The following is a 17,048-nucleotide window of genomic DNA, read 5'->3' as shown; positions in this document are numbered from 1 at the left end:
CCAAACAGATCCACTACGGATCAAATATTTAAAGTCAGGCAGATAATGGAGAAATGTTATGAATATTCATCAGTTATTTATAGACTTTAAGCAGGCATATGACAGTATCATACGAGGAAAATTGTATGAGGCAATGAAGGAGCTAGGGATCCTAAACAAGCTAATAAGATTAACCAGAATGACGCCTAGGGGTACTAAATGCAAGGTGAAGATTGAAGCAGAGCTCACAAGGGAATTTGCAGTAAACCAAGTTTTGAGACAAGGAGATGTGCTATCTACGATATTATTTAATATAGTTTTAGAAAAGATCATGAGTGTAACCCAGTAGGAACTCTCTTCAACACAGTGAACCAAAATCTAGCATATGCTGATGACATTGATATGATGGCACGAAGATTCCAAGAAGTGAAGGAAGGACTGGAAAGATTGGAGAACACAGCTAGTGAGATGGGACTCCAAATAAAATAACCCAAGACTAAATACATGTTCTCAGCGCGAAATATGGAATTCACGGAAGGCCAATATATACAAGTTGATGGAGGCACGTATGAAAAATTCAAAATTTTCAATATCTTGGAACATAAGTTACCATGTATAATAATATTAAGGAGGAAAGAAAAGCAAGAATTGCAGCTGGTAATCGAAGGTATTTCTCATTGTTAAGAGTTTTCAAATCTCGCAGCCTGAGTAGAAATTTGAAAATGAAAGTATATCAGCTAGTCGTAATGTCAGTGGTGACATATGGAGCAGAGACATAGACTTTGGTGCAAGCAGATGAAGAACTTTTGCGAAGATGGGAAAGAAGGATACTGAGGAAAATATACGGGCCAGTAAATGAGAATGATCAATGGCGAATAAGGAGAAACGATGAAATTAGAACACTCTACTACAAAAAAACAGATATAGTTTCCGATATAAGAAGCATGAGACTAGGACATGTGGAAAGAATACCTGAAGACATAGCTGTTAAAAAGGTCAATAAAGGGACACCAGGAGGGTGAAGATTAAGAGGAAGGCCAAGGAAAAGATGGTTGGAGGTTGTTGAGGAAGACCTTAGGAGGATGGGAGTAAGACGGTGGAGACGTCGAGCAGAAGACAGAAGAGAATGTGCTATCATTGTAAGAGAGGCGAAGGCTCTTTAGGGGCTGTAGCAGCCAAGAAGAGCCTGAAAAGCGTCTTAATTCTGACATTTCTACTGCAAGATCACAACTTAATTTTTCGAGAAATTCCCGTTCAATGCTAATACTCGTATGAAACTCATTTTCTCTACAGAGCAAGCCAGAGCTGATTTTCATTAGAATGTTGAATTATTATGCTTTTCAGAGCCTCAGAAACGTTTTAATTTTGACATTTCGACTATAGGTTCAAAACTTGATCTTTCGAGAAATTCGTGTGAAAGGCAAATACTCACTTGAAACCCTATTTTTCTACAGAGCAAGCCAGAGATGATTTTCATTAAAATGTTGAATTATTATGCTTTTCAAAGCTTGAGAAGCGTTCTAATTATTGCATTTTGACTACACGATGATAACTTGATTTTTCGAGAAATTCGCGTTCAATGCTAATACTCGTTTGAAACTCATTTTTTCTACAGAGCAAGGCAGAAAAGATTTTCATTAAAATGTTTTATTATTATGCAGTTCAGAGCTTAAAAGCATTTTAATTATCACATTTCGAAAGTAGGATCAAAAGTTGATTATTCGAGAAATTCGCATTCAATCATAACACTCGCTTCAAACTCATTTTCCCTACTGACCAAGCCAGAGATGATATTTCATTAAAATGTTGAATCATTATATTTTTCAGAGCCTGAAAACCCCTCCAGGGAACGCCGCCTTTTAGTAGCACTGACCGTGCGGTCGGAGGGGTTTGCGTGCTTTGTTGAGGCTGAGAGCTATGCCAGCGGTAGATTTTCTACCAGCAAGGTCACCCATGCTGGACAGGTCTCAGAAAAGAAGCCAGACTAAGGCGTTCTGCAACGTCCAATTTTACCTATTGTATCCTATCCCAATATTATTACCTAAAGTTCAAATCACCAACCCTGAGACCTTCTGTGAACAAAACCACGCTCATACAGAAAGCATTGCAAACTCATAGAATTAAAATAATCCACACGAAAATCCAGCGTTGTTACAGGATTCATTACATAAGGTAAAACAATGGCCAATTTGTAGTATGGGATACGCTGCCGCAAATGACGTCTCACTTTAAACCCAATGCTCTTTCTTTTTTTACTTATTACTTCACCTTTATGGTTAACTCTTTGCACCAGTAATCATTTCCCATAAATTTGGCTTCTTTCTTGCATGTGAATTGAATATATTTTACTTGCATTTTTTTAGACAAAATGATATAACATGGTAATGTATATTTCTAAGGATGATATAGATAGGAGAGTATTTGAAATTTATTTGTAAATTTTATGTAAATTGTATCTTACGTAAATAAAATATATAATGTGCATAAACAGCCATATGCATTGCTCTAAGTCCAATAAATATATTGATGATGATCAAAACAAGACAAAGAAAGTTCTTAAATTTATTGCGGTTGGAAACTTTGACAAGCATGCTAATGACGATTTTTGTTCCGCCAAATATAGTACACTACGTAAAATAACTTGGTGACATGGCAAGGCAAGATAAGTGTGAACATTTTGTAGTAATATGCATTGTAACTTTCAATGAGCTTAGAGATTTGTGTACATAATGATATTTTATAACATTGGTTATTTTCTAAAAATAATCATGTGAACAGCAAGAAAGTAGTGCAACTTAGTAATATATCCTTAGAAAAATAACATGCCGTGTTCTATGCGTGCGGGAAAGTCTCAGTGTTCTCCGAGCTTGTTTTCAAAACACCAGCAAGGACAGCCTTTGAAAAGGGGTGAGAAACAGATTCATGTAACGTTCTGAGAAACCAGTAAATGAAGTGGTTAAGTTCGTATCCCAGTGCAGTGGTGTGTCAAAGTCTGCAGTTTGAAGGGTTATGAAAGAGAGAATGACCGGGAGAGTAACAATGTATGCGGCTGCATATTCGTTTGATGTTTTGAGAGCGGGTTCTCACATTCAGAGGCTCTTATATAAAATGAATAGGTGCGGCGAACTATGAGTGTAACGGCAGATGATTTCGGTCATGAATCAGCTGACGCGGAGTGATACATCGAATCGGTGAGACCGTTTGTTTACAGAAGGTCTCAGTTTTGGTGACTTACACTATAGTCCCTAAGTCCCGTCCTCAGGGTTACGAGGGGGATGGAGCGGATTCCTCAGCCGTAGTGTTGGCAACAGTACATATGTTTTTCCTTGGTTATTTTCTTGGTTATCATGTGTAAGTTCTAACCCAAACTGTCAGGTTAATACTTTATACTTCTCTTTCATATAATTTTTATATTACTGTAACACATATTATCATATTATTGTACTTTTTGAAAAATTCTGATTGCATATTTTGTGTACCAAACAGTGTTATAATACAAGACACTGTAAATGGGCATTTGCCTGTAGTGTCATGTCTTTAAATAAATAAATAAAGGAGAAAACCTGATACAAACCTTGGTCCTCCAGGTTGGGGGTTGAGAATGGGACTAACGACCCTATCCCATAAAACAATCTTTGTTGCGGAACTCAGAAACAATGATAGCCGGACGTATTCTATGGAAAGACACAGGCATGTTAAAGGGCTACGTAAACGGAAGAACGATATATACCTGGCCACATGGAATGTTAGAACATTAAGTAAACCAGGTGCATTGGAAAACCTAAAGGAGGAAATGAAGAAATACAGAATAATAGTAGCGGCATTGCAGGAGATCAGGTGGCAAGGAAATGGAATGTTATCTACTGGGGATTACACATTTATGTATAGTGGAAGCAGTGAAAATACAAGAGGTGGCACAGGATTCCTACTAAACAATAAATATAAAACTGTAGTAAAGAAATTCAAACAAATAAATGAGAGCTTATGTACGCTGAGAATGAAAGCCAAGTTCTTCAACATTACCTTAGTTTGTGTATATGCCGAAACGGAAGAGGCAGAAGAAGATGAAAAGGATGGATTCTACCAGCAGCTGGATCAGGTAATCGATCGTATATCAAAACATGACATTAAGATAATAATGGGAGACTCTAATGCCGAGATTGAACGTGAGGAAGCATTCCAAGACTCTATAGGAAAGGAAAGTTTGCATGAAATTTCAAATGATAATGGTCTGAGACTGATAGATCTGACTATGTGTAACTTAATGGTCATTGGAAGCACCTGGCATCAAAGGAAGAAGGTGAGGAAAATGACATTGTGTTCACCAGATGGTGTAACACAAAACCAGATTGACCATGTGCTGATAGACAGAAGACATGCCTCTGATATACTACAAGAAGATAGCTGTCGAGGAGCAGACAGTGATTATTTAGTACGCATTAAATACAGACAGAGAATAGCTACATATAAGGATGGAAGAAGAGCGAAAGTGACCTCAAGGTATGATGATGAGAAGTTAAAAAGAGATGAAGCCATTGCCAAACAATTCCGTTTAATGATAGGCAACCAACTTGAACAAAGAAGTCAAAGGTGGGAAATCGAAGGTATTGAAGGGAAATGGAGTATAATAAAGGAGATCCTACATGAAACAGCACAGGAAGTGCTGGAAGAGAAGACGAAGATCCATAGAGGTAAATGGTTTGATGAGGAATGTAAAGCAGCAATAAATGAAAGAAATGAGGCACGAAAGAGAATGCTTAATAGGAAAACCAGATATAACACAGAACAATGTAGACTTAAAAGAAAGGAAGCAGACTGTGTGTGCAGGAGAAAGAAACGATGCTTTGAGAAAGAGTGGATTGAGGAACTTGAAGAATATAGTAGTAATCAGCAAGTAAGGAAAATGTATATGTGGGTGAAGGATATAAGGAAAGGCTTCCAACCGAAGACAGCTTTCTGTAAGGACCAAGCAGGAAACCTAATAGGCGGGGAAAATGAGATCTTAGAGAGATGGGCAGAATACTTCAGTCAGCTACTTAATGTGGAAGATGGGTTCCAAGATCTAGAATTGAATGATGAAGAGATGATGACGAAACCGGAACATCTCCAAAACTGGAAGAAGTTAGAACAGTTATTAAGCCTCTAAAGAATAACAAAGCCCCAGGGATTAATAACATCACTGCTGAAATGGTTAAGAACTCAGGGAAATCAACTAATTAAGTATATACACAAATTGTTATCTGATATATGGGAACATGAACTATAGCCCTAGTGAGCGTAATATACAAAGTGCTTGCAAAAATCCTAGCAGGAAGATTGTCACCACTGACTGAGGGAATAATAGGGGATTATCAGTGTGGTTTTAGACCAAACAGATCCACTACGGATCAAATCTTTATAGTCAGGCAGATAATGGAGAAATGTTATGAATATTCATCAGTTATTTATAGACTTTAAGCAGGCATATGACAGTATCATACGAGGAAAATTGTATGAGGCAATGAAGGAGCTAGGGATCCTAAACAAGCTAATAAGATTAACCAGAATGACGCCTAGGAGTACTAAATGCAAGGTGAAGATTGAAGCAGAGCTCACAAGGGAATTTGCAGTAAACCAAGTTTTGAGACAAGAAGATGTGCTATCTACGATATTATTTAATATAGTTTTAGAAAAGATCATGAGTGTAACCCAGTAGGAACTCTCTTCAACACAGTGAACCAAAATCTAGCATATGCTGATGACATTGATATGATGGCACGAAGATTGCAAGAAGTGAAGGAAGGACTGGAAAGATTGGAGAACACAGCTAGTGAGATGGGACTCCAAATAAAAAAAACCAAGACTAAATGCATGTTCTCAGCGCGAAATATGGAATTCACGGAAGGCCAATATATACAAGTTGATGGAGGCACGTATGAAAAATTCAAAATTTTCAATATCTTGGAACATAAGTTACCATGTATAATAATATTAAGGAGGAAAGAAAAGCAAGAATTGCAGCTGGTAATCGAAGGTATTTCTCATTATTAAGAGTTTTCAAATCTCGCAGCCTGAGTAGAAATTTGAAAATCAAAGTATATCAGCTAGTCGTAATGTCAGTGGTGACATATGGAGCAGAGACATAGACTTTGGTGCAAGCAGATGAAGAACTTTTGCGAAGATGGGAAAGAAGGATACTGAGGAAAATATACGGGCCAGTAAATGAGAATGATCAATGGCGAATAAGGAGAAACGATGAAATTAGAACACTCTACTACAAAAAAACAGATATAGTTTCCGATATAAGAAGCATGAGACTAGGACATGTGGAAAGAATACCTGAAGACAGAGCTGTTAAAAAGGTCAATAAAGGGACACCAGGAGGGTGAAGATTAAGAGGAAGGCCAAGGAAAAGATGGTTGGAGGTTGTTGAGGAAGACCTTAGGAGGATGGGAGTAAGACTGTGGAGACGTCGAGCAGAAGACAGAAGAGAATGTGCTATCATTGTAAGAGAGGCGAAGGCTCTTTAGGGGTTGTAGCAGCCAAGAAGAGCCTGAAAAGCGTCTTAATTCTGACATTTCTACTGCAAGATCACAACTTAATATTTCGAGAAATTCCCGTTCAATGCTAATACTCGTATGAAACTCATTTTCTCTACAGAGCAAGCCAGAGCTGATTTTCATTAGAATGTTGAATTATTATGCTTTTCAGAGCCTCAGAAACGTTTTAATTTTGACATTTCGACTATAGGTTCAAAACTTGATCTTTCGAGAAATTCGTGTGAAAGGCAAATACTCACTTGAAACCCTATTTTTCTACAGAGCAAGCCAGAGATGATTTTCATTAAAATGTTGAACTATTATGCTTTTCAAAGCTTGAGAAGCGTTCTAATTATTGCATTTTGACTACACGATGATAACTTGATTTTTCGAGAAATTCGCGTTCAATGCTAATACTCGTTTGAAACTCATTTTTTCTACAGAGCAAGGCAGAAATGATTTTCATTAAAATGTTTTATTATTATGCAGTTCAGAGCTTAAAAGCATTTTAATTATCACATTTCGAATGTAGGATCAAAACTTGATTATTCGAGAAATTCGCATTCAAACATAACACTCGCTTCAAACTCATTTTCCCTACTGACCAAGCCAGAGATGATTTTCATTAAAATGTTGAATCATTATATTTCTCAGAGCCTGAAAACCCCTCCAGGGAATGCCGCCTTACAGTAGCACTGACCGTGCGGTCGGAGGGGTTTGCGTGCTTTGTTGAGGCTGAGAGCTATGCCAGCGGTAGATTTTCTACCAGCAAGGTCACCCATGCTGGACAGGTCTCAGAAAAGAAGCCAGACTAAGGCGTTCTGCAACGTCCAATTTTACCTATTGTATCCTATCCCAATATTACTACCTAAAGTTCAAATCACCAACCCTGAGACCTTCTGTGAACAAAACCACGCTCATACAGAAAGCATTGCAAACTCATAGAAGTAAAATAATCCACACGAAAATCCAGCGTTGTTACAGGATTCATTACATAAGGTAAAACAATGGCCAATTTGTAGTATGGGATACGCTGCCGCAAATGACGTCTCACTTTAAACCCAATGCTCTTTCTTTTTTTACTTATTGCTTCACCTTTATGGTTAACTCTTTGCACCAGTAATCATTTCCCATAAATTTGGCTTCTTTCTTGCATGTGAATTGAATATATTTTACTTGCATTTTTTTAGACAAAATGATATAACATGGTAATGTATATTTCTAAGGATGATATAGATAGGAGAGTATTTGAAATTTATTTGTAAATTTTATGTAAATTGTATCTTACGTAAATAAAATATATAATGGGCATAAACAGCCATATGCATTGCTCTAAGTCCAATAAATATATTGATGATGATCAAAACAAGACAAAGAAAGTTCTTAAATGTATTGCGGTTGGAAACTTTGACAAGCATGCTAATGACGATTTTTGTTCCGCCAAATATAGTGCACTACGTAAAATAACTTGGTGACATGGCAAGGCAAGATAAGTGTGAAAATTTTGTAGTAATATGCATTGTAACTTTCAATGAGCTTAGAGATTTGTGTACATAATGATATTTTATAACATTGGTTATTTTCTAAAAATAATCATGTGAACAGCAAGAAAGTAGTGCAACTTAGTAATATATCCTTAGAAAAATAACATGCCGTGTTCTATGCGTGCGGGAAAGTCTCAGTGTTCTCCGAGCTTGTTTTCAAAACACCAGCAAGGACAGCCTTTGAAAAGGGGTGAGAAACAGATTCATGTAACGTTCTGAGAAACCAGTAAATGAAGTGGTTAAGTTCGTATCCCAGTGCAGTGGTGTGTCAGTGTCTGCAGTTTGAAGGGTTATGAAAGAGAGAATGACCGGGAGAGTAACAATGTATGGGGCTGCATATTCGTTTGATGTTTTGAGAGCGGGTTCTCACATTCAGAGGCTCTTATATAAAATGAATAGGTGCGGCGAACTATGAGTGTAACGGCAGATGATTTCGGTCATGAATCAGCTGACGCGGAGTGATACATCGAATCGGTGAGACCGTTTGTTTACAGAAGGTCTCAGTTTTGGTGACTTACACTATAGTCCCTAAGTCCCGTCCTCAGGGTTACGAGGGGGATGGAGCGGATTCCTCAGCCGTAGTGTTGGCAACAGTACATATGTTTTTCCTTGGTTATTTTCTTGGTTATCATGTGTAAGTTCTAACCCAAACTGTCAGGTTAATACTTTATACTTCTCTTTCATATAATTTTTATATTACTGTAACACATATTATCATATTATTGTACTTTTTGAAAAATTCTGATTGCATATTTTGTGTACCAAACAGTGTTATAATACAAGACACTGTAAATGGGCATTTGCCTGTAGTGTCATGTCTTTAAATAAATAAATAAAGGAGAAAACCTGATACAAACCTTGGTCCTCCAGGTTGGGGGTTGAGAATGGGACTAACGACCCTATCCCATAAAACAATCTTTGTTGCGGAACTCAGAAACAATGATAGCCGGACGTATTCTATGGAAAGACACAGGCATGTTAAAGGGCTACGTAAACGGAAGAACGATATATACCTGGCCACATGGAATGTTAGAACATTAAGTAAACCAGGTGCATTGGAAAACCTAAAGGAGGAAATGAAGAAATACAGAATAATAGTAGCGGCATTGCAGGAGATCAGGTGGCAAGGAAATGGAATGTTATCTACTGGGGATTACACATTTATGTATAGTGGAAGCAGTGAAAATACAAGAGGTGGCACAGGATTCCTACTAAACAATAAATATAAAACTGTAGTAAAGAAATTCAAACAAATAAATGAGAGCTTATGTACGCTGAGAATGAAAGCCAAGTTCTTCAACATTACCTTAGTTTGTGTATATGCCGAAACGGAAGAGGCAGAAGAAGATGAAAAGGATGGATTCTACCAGCAGCTGGATCAGGTAATCGATCGTATATCAAAACATGACATTAAGATAATAATGGGAGACTCTAATGCCAAGATTGAACGTGAGGAAGCATTCCAAGACTCTATAGGAAAGGAAAGTTTGCATGAAATTTCAAATGATAATGGTCTGAGACTGATAGATCTGACTATGTGTAACTTAATGGTCATTGGAAGCACCTGGCATCAAAGGAAGAAGGTGAGGAAAATGACATTGTGTTCACCAGATGGTGTAACACAAAACCAAATTGACCATGTGCTGATAGACAGAAGACATGCCTCTGATATACTACAAGAAGATAGCTGTCGAGGAGCAGACAGTGATTATTTAGTACGCATTAAATACAGACAGAGAATAGCTACATATAGGGATGGAAGAAGAGCGAAAGTGACCTCAAGGTATGATGATGAGAAGTTAAAAAGAGATGAAGCCATTGCCAAACAATTCCGTTTAATGATAGGCAACCAACTTGAACAAAGAAGTCAAAGGTGGGAAATCGAAGGTATTGAAGGGAAATGGAGTATAATAAAGGAGATCCTACATGAAACAGCACAGGAAGTGCTGGAAGAGAAGACGAAGATCCAAAGAGGTAAATGGTTTGATGAGGAATGTAAAGCAGCAATAAATGAAAGAAATGAGGCACGAAAGAGAATGCTTAATAGGAAAACCAGATATAACACAGAACAATGTAGACTTAAAAGAAAGGAAGCAGACTGTGTGTGCAGGAGAAAGAAACGATGCTTTGAGAAAGAGTGGATTGAGGAACTTGAAGAATATAGTAGTAATCAGCAAGTAAGGAAAATGTATATGTGGGTGAAGGATATAAGGAAAGGCTTCCAACCGAAGACAGCTTTCTGTAAGGACCAAGCAGGAAACCTAATAGGCGGGGAAAATGAGATCTTAGAGAGATGGGCAGAATACTTCAGTCAGCTACTTAATGTGGAAGATGGGTTCCAAGATCTAGAATTGAATGATGAAGAGGAGTACCATGATGACGAAACCGGAACATCTCCAAAACTGGAAGAAGTTAGAACAGTTATTAAGCCTCTAAAGAATAACAAAGCCCCAGGGATTAATAACATCACTGCTGAAATGGTTAAGAACTCAGGGAAATCAACTAATTAAGTATATACACAAATTGTTATCTGATATATGGGAACATGAACTATAGCCCTAGTGAGCGTAATATACAAAGTGCTTGCAAAAATCCTAGCAGGAAGATTGTCACCACTGACTGAGGGAATAATAGGGGATTATCAGTGTGGTTTTAGACCAAACAGATCCACTACGGATCAAATCTTTATAGTCAGGCAGATAATGGAGAAATGTTATGAATATTCATCAGTTATTTATAGACTTTAAGCAGGCATATGACAGTATCATACGAGGAAAATTGTATGAGGCAATGAAGGAGCTAGGGATCCTAAACAAGCTAATAAGATTAACCAGAATGACGCCTAGGGGTACTAAATGCAAGGTGAAGATTGAAGCAGAGCTCACAAGGGAATTTGCAGTAAACCAAGTTTTGAGACAAGGAGATGTGCTATCTACGATATTATTTAATATAGTTTTAGAAAAGATCATGAGTGTAACCCAGTAGGAACTCTCTTCAACACAGTGAACCAAAATCTAGCATATGCTGATGACATTGATATGATGGCACGAAGATTGCAAGAAGTGAAGGAAGGACTGGAAAGATTGGAGAACACAGCTAGTGAGATGGGACTCCAAATAAAAAAACCAAGACTAAATACATGTTCTCAGCGCGAAATATGGAATTCACGGAAGGCCAATATATACAAGTTGATGGAGGCACGTATGAAAAATTCAAAATTTTCAATATCTTGGAACATAAGTTACCATGTATAATAATATTAAGGAGGAAAGAAAAGCAAGAATTGCAGCTGGTAATCGAAGGTATTTCTCATTGTTAAGAGTTTTCAAATCTCGCAGCCTGAGTAGAAATTTGAAAATGAAAGTATATCAGCTAGTCGTAATGTCAGTGGTGACATATGGAGCAGAGACATAGACTTTGGTGCAAGCAGATGAAGAACTTTTGCGAAGATGGGAAAGAAGGATACTGAGGAAAATATACGGGCCAGTAAATGAGAATGATCAATGGCGAATAAGGAGAAACGATGAAATTAGAACACTCTACTACAAAAAAACAGATATAGTTTCCGATATAAGAAGCATGAGACTAGGACATGTGGAAAGAATACCTGAAGACAGAGCTGTTAAAAAGGTCAATAAAGGGACACCAGGAGGGTGAAGATTAAGAGGAAGGCCAAGGAAAAGATGGTTGGAGGTTGTTGAGGAAGACCTTAGGAGGATGGGAGTAAGACTGTGGAGACGTCGAGCAGAAGACAGAAGAGAATGTGCTATCATTGTAAGAGAGGCGAAGGCTCTTTAGGGGTTGTAGCAGCCAAGAAGAGCCTGAAAAGCGTCTTAATTCTGACATTTCTACTGCAAGATCACAACTTAATATTTCGAGAAATTCCCGTTCAATGCTAATACTCGTATGAAACTCATTTTCTCTACAGAGCAAGCCAGAGCTGATTTTCATTAGAATGTTGAATTATTATGCTTTTCAGAGCCTCAGAAACGTTTTAATTTTGACATTTTGACTATAGGTTCAAAACTTGATCTTTCGAGAAATTCGTGTGAAAGGCAAATACTCACTTGAAACCCTATTTTTCTACAGAGCAAGCCAGAGATGATTTTCATTAAAATGTTGAATTATTATGCTTTTCAAAGCTTGAGAAGCGTTCTAATTATTGCATTTTGACTACACGATGATAACTTGATTTTTCGAGAAATTCGCGTTCAATGCTAATACTCGTTTGAAACTCATTTTTTCTACAGAGCAAGGCAGAAATGATTTTCATTAAAATGTTTTATTATTATGCAGTTCAGAGCTTAAAAGCATTTTAATTATCACATTTCGAATGTAGGATCAAAACTTGATTATTCGAGAAATTCGCATTCAATCATAACACTCGCTTCAAACTCATTTTCCCTACTGACCAAGCCAGAGATGATTTTCATTAAAATGTTGAATCATTATATTTCTCAGAGCCTGAAAACCCCTCCAGGGAATGCCGCCTTACAGTAGCACTGACCGTGCGGTCGGAGGGGTTTGCGTGCTTTGTTGAGGCTGAGAGCTATGCCAGCGGTAGATTTTCTACCAGCAAGGTCACCCATGCTGGACAGGTCTCAGAAAAGAAGCCAGACTAAGGCGTTCTGCAACGTCCAATTTTACCTATTGTATCCTATCCCAATATTACTACCTAAAGTTCAAATCACCAACCCTGAGACCTTCTGTGAACAAAACCACGCTCATACAGAAAGCATTGCAAACTCATAGAAGTAAAATAATCCACACGAAAATCCAGCGTTGTTACAGGATTCATTACATAAGGTAAAACAATGGCCAATTTGTAGTATGGGATACGCTGCCGCAAATGACGTCTCACTTTAAACCCAATGCTCTTTCTTTTTTTACTTATTGCTTCACCTTTATGGTTAACTCTTTCCACCAGTAATCATTTCCCATAAATTTGGCTTCTTTCTTGCATGTGAATTGAATATATTTTACTTGCATTTTTTTAGACAAAATGATATAACATGGTAATGTATATTTCTAAGGATGATATAGATAGGAGAGTATTTGAAATTTATTTGTAAATTTTATGTAAATTGTATCTTACGTAAATAAAATATATAATGGGCATAAACAGCCATATGCATTGCTCTAAGTCCAATAAATATATTGATGATGATCAAAACAAGACAAAGAAAGTTCTTAAATGTATTGCGGTTGGAAACTTTGACAAGCATGCTAATGACGATTTTTGTTCCGCCAAATATAGTGCACTACGTAAAATAACTTGGTGACATGGCAAGGCAAGATAAGTGTGAACATTTTGTAGTAATATGCATTGTAACTTTCAATGAGCTTAGAGATTTGTGTACATAATGATATTTTATAACATTGGTTATTTTCTAAAAATAATCATGTGAACAGCAAGAAAGTAGTGCAACTTAGTAATATATCCTTAGAAAAATAACATGCCGTGTTCTATGCGTGCGGGAAAGTCTCAGTGTTCTCCGAGCTTGTTTTCAAAACACCAGCAAGGACAGCCTTTGAAAAGGGGTGAGAAACAGATTCATGTAACGTTCTGAGAAACCAGTAAATGAAGTAGTTAAGTTCGTATCCCAGTGCAGTGGTGTGTCAGTGTCTGCAGTTTGAAGGGTTATGAAAGAGAGAATGACCGGGAGAGTAACAATGTATGCGGCTGCATATTCGTTTGATGTTTTGAGAGCGGGTTCTCACATTCAGAGGCTCTTATATAAAATGAATAGGTGCGGCGAACTATGAGTGTAACGGCAGATGATTCCGGTCATGAATCAGCTGACGCGGAGTGATACATCGAATCGGTGAGACCGTTTGTTTACAGAAGGTCTCAGTTTTGGTGACTTACACTATAGTCCCTAAGTCCCGTCCTCAGGGTTACGAGGGGGATGGAACGGATTCCTCAGCCGTAGTGTTGGCAACAGTACATATGTTTTTCCTTGGTTATTTATTGGTTATCATGTGTAAGTTCTAACCCAAACTGTCAGGTTAATACTTTATACTTCTCTTTCATATCTAATCTTATATTAATTTTTATATTACTGTAACACATATTATCATATTATTGTACTTTTTGAATTCTTCTGATTGCATATTTTGTGTACCAAACAGTGTTATAATACAAGACACTGTAAATGGGCATTTGCCTGTAGTGTCATGTCTTTAAATAAATAAATAAAGGAGCAAACCTGATACAAACCTTGGTCCTCCAGGTTGGGGGTTGAGCATGGGACTAACGACCCTATCCCATAAAACAATCATTGTTGCGGACCTCAGAAACAATGATAGCCGGACGTATTCTATGGAAAGACACAGGCATGCTAAAGGACTACGTAAACGGAAGAATGATATATACCTCTCTACATGGAATGTTAGAACATTAAGTAAAGCAGGTGCATTGGAAAACCTAAAGGAGGAAATGAAGAAATACAGAATAATAGTATCGGCATTGCAGGAGATCAGGTGGCAAGGAAATGGAATGTTATCTACTGGGGATTACACATTAATGTATAGTGGAAGCAGTGAAAATACAAGACGTGGCACAGGATTCCTACTAAACAATAAATATAAAACTGTAGTAAAGAAATTCAAACCAATAAATGAGAGCTTATGTACGCTGAGAATGAAAGCCAAGTTCTTCAACATTACCTTAGTATGTGTATATGCCGAAACGGAAGAGGCAGAAGAAGATGAAAAGGATGGATTCTACCAGCTGCTGGATCAGGTAATCGATCGTATACCAAAACATGACATTAAGATAATAATGGGAGACTTTAATGCCAAGGTTGGACGTGAAGAAGCATTCCAAGACTCTATAGGAAAGGAAAGTTTGCTTGAAATTTCAAATGATAATGGTCTGAGACTGATAGATCTGACTATGTGTAACTTAATGGTCATTGGAAGCACCTGGCATCAAAGGAAGAAGGTGAGGAAAATGACATGGTGTTCACCAGATGGTGTAACACAAAACCAAATTGACCATGTGCTGATAGACAGAAGACATGCCTCTGATATACTACAAGCAGATAGCTGTCGAGGAGCAGACAGTGATTATTTAGTACGCATTAAATACAGACAGAGAATAGCTACATATAGGGATGGAAGAAGAGCGAAAGTGACATCAAGGTATGATGATGAGAAGTTATAAAGAGATGAAGCCATTGCCAAACAATTCCGTTTAATGGTATTCAACCAACTTGAACAAAGAAGTCAAAGGTGGGAAATCGAAGGTATTGAAGGGCAATGGAGTATAATAAAGGAGATCCTACATGAAACAGCACAGGAAGTGCTGGGAGAGAAGACGAAGATCCAAAGAGGTAAATGGTTTGATGAGGAATGTAAAGCAGCAATAAATGAAAGAAATGAGGCTGGAAAGAGAATGCTTAATAGGAAAACCAGATATAACACAGAACAATGTAGACTTAAAAGAAAGGAAGCAGACTGTGTGTGCAGGAGAAAGAAACGATGCTTTGAGAAAGAGTGGATTGAGGAACTTGAAGAATATAGTAGTAATCAGCAAGTAAGGAAAATGTATATGAGGGTGAAGGATATAAGGAAAGGCTTCCAACCGAAGACAGCTTTCTGTAAGGACCAAGCAGGAAACCTAATAGGCGGGGAAAATGAGATCTTAGAGAGATGGGCAGAATACTTCAGTCAGCTACTTAATGTGGAAGATGGGTTCCAATATCTAGAATTGAATGATGAAGAGGAGTACCATGATGACGAAACCGGAACATCTCCAACACTGGAAGAAGTTAGAACAGTTATTAAGCCTCTAAAGAATAACAAAGCCCCAGGGATTAATAACATCACTGCTGAAATGGTTAAGAACTCAGGGAAATCAACTAATTAAGTATATACACAAATTGTTATCTGATATATGGGAACATGAACTGTAGCCCTAGTGAGCGTAATATACAAAGTGCTTGCAAAAATCCTAGCAGGTAGATTGTCACCACTGACTGAGGGAATAATAGGGGATTATCAGTGTGGTTTTAGACCAAACAGATCCACTACGGATCAAATCTTTATAGTCAGGCAGATAATGGAGAAATGTTATGAATATTCATCAGTTATTTATAGACTTTAAGCAGGCATATGACAGTATCATACGAGGAAAATTGTATGAGGCAATGAAGGAGCTAGGGATCCTAAACAAGCTAATAAGATTAACCAGAATGACGCCTAGGGGTACTAAATGCAAGGTGAAGATTGAAGCAGAGCTCACTAGGGAATTTGCAGTAAACCAAGGTTTGAGACAAGGAGATGTGCTATCTACGATATTATTCAATATAGTTTTAGAAAAGATCATGAGTGTAACCCAGTAGGAACTCTCTTCAACACAGTGAACCAAAATCTAGCATATGCTGATGACATTGATATGATGGCACGAAGATTGCAAGAAGTGAAGGAAGGACTGGAAAGATTGGAGAACACAGCTAGTGAGATGGGACTCCAAATAAAAAAACACAAGACTAAATACATGTTCTCAGCGCGAAATATGGAATTCACGGAAGGCCAATATATACAAGTTGATGGAGGCACGTATGAAAAATTCAAAATTTTCAATATCTTGGAACATAAGTTACCATGTATAATAATATTAAGGAGGAAAGAAAAGCAAGAATTGCAGCTGGTAATCGAAGGTATTTCTCATTGTTAAGAGTTTTCAAATCTCGCAGCCTGAGTAGAAATTTGAAAATGAAAGTATATCAGCTAGTCGTAATGTCAGTGGTGACATATGGAGCAAAGACATAGACTTTGGTTCAAGCAGATGAAGAACTTTTGCGAAGATGGGAAAGAAGGATACTGAGGAAAATATACGGGCCAGTAAATGAGAATGGTCAATGGCGAATAAGGAGAAACGATGAAATTAGAACACTCTACTACAAAAAAACAGATATAGTTTCCGAAATAAGAAGCATGAGACTAGGAAAGAATACCTGAAGACAGAGCTGTTAAAAGGTCAATAAAGGACACCAGGAGG

Source organism: Lepisma saccharinum, chromosome 24, assembly GCF_977018435.1.
Source record: "Lepisma saccharinum chromosome 24, izLepSacc3.1, whole genome shotgun sequence".
Classification (NCBI taxonomy): domain Eukaryota; kingdom Metazoa; phylum Arthropoda; class Insecta; order Zygentoma; family Lepismatidae; genus Lepisma; species Lepisma saccharinum.
This window is presented reverse-complemented; position numbering follows the sequence as displayed.